Below are 1,306 nucleotides of genomic sequence, written 5' to 3' on the forward strand. Positions count from 1 at the left end.
TTTCCTTCCTATCCATCAGATATAAATCAGACGGCTTATATTGAAGGATGACAGGCACACCATCATCACCAACTCTTTTTTTACAAGAGTAGTAGATATATATAATATATATAAGAGATATATAAGATATAAGAAGTAGTGATAAATATAAATATAATATATATATATATATATATATATATATATATATATATATATATATATTAAGAGTAGAGAAGAGAGTGGAGATAGCAGGGATGTCGGGAAAGGATCGCATGCGCGGGAAAAAGCGGCCAGGCGGGCGCTAGTTTTGGCGCGTGGCATCGTGCGTGCTTTTAAAAATCCAACGTCCTCCCACCACTCTGTGCCTCGCCACCGCTCTCTTCCCGGTCTTTCTCGCCTTGCCGCCGCCGCACCACCATGTCGTCGCACCGCTGGGAAACTTGGGGCTACCACGGCATCCACGCAACCCCCTCCAGTGGCTTCTCCGTCGAGATCCAGTTCCGCGAGATGCGTCTTGGCCTCGACACTTTCGACACTGCCCACGAGGCCGCCCGCACGTACGACGCGGCGACATGGCGCCTCCGGCGGCCTCGTAGAGAGATGAACTTCCCCAACGTGCCAACGCGGGAGCGGGCGCAGGAGCTCACGCCTCCGCCGTGGCTTATCACCAACGAGGATCATAGCGACAACCGAAGGTAGAGCGCCGTCTCGGCATTGCCGAGATGGACGAGGAAGCCATGGTGCTGTGGCACCAACGCTTTCCGCAGGACATCATCAACGAGCACGAGTTCTACATGCAAAGGAGGGCGGAGAGGGAGAGGAGAAGGGCGGAGCGGGCCGCCTATCGCGAGGACGGGCGTACGCATAAGGCGGCCGCTCAATTCAACATCAAGCTAGGAGCAGTGCCGCCCTGGGACTCCAACGACGATTAGTATCTTGACGCCTACATTGAGTCGTCGGAGGAGGACATCGCCGAGGCGGAGTCGGACGACAAGGAGTAGTTGAACTATCTATTTTTCTATTTATCTATGCTACATCTATGCTGAGAACTATCTATGTATCTATCTATGCCAGTATCGACTCGGAGTCGAATGTGTATGGAGTCAGAGTAGAAAGGAGAAACATATAGTGCGTTTGCTGGAGCGCGCGCACGCAATTTTTTTGCAGCGGCCGCTAGAGCCAGCACTCCGTGGCCCGCAAAAACTGCCTATTCCGAAGCTATAAAAGCTTTTTAAACGTGTCACGCATTGCGCTTCTGTTGGAGATGCTCTAACATGGCAGATGCGTGCTTTAATGTTGCCCACAAGATGCGTGAGTATTACTA

General features: G+C 51.1%; 1 pseudogene; it reads left to right on the forward strand.

Annotated features, from left to right (window-relative positions):
* The first annotated feature begins 399 nt into the window (after nucleotides 1-399).
* LOC119357901 lies at nucleotides 400-914 on the forward strand (annotated as a pseudogene).
* Nucleotides 915-1,306: the final 392 nt, after the last annotated feature.

This window comes from Triticum dicoccoides, chromosome 2A (genome assembly GCF_002162155.2).
Source record: "Triticum dicoccoides isolate Atlit2015 ecotype Zavitan chromosome 2A, WEW_v2.0, whole genome shotgun sequence".
Lineage (NCBI taxonomy): Eukaryota > Viridiplantae > Streptophyta > Magnoliopsida > Poales > Poaceae > Triticum > Triticum dicoccoides.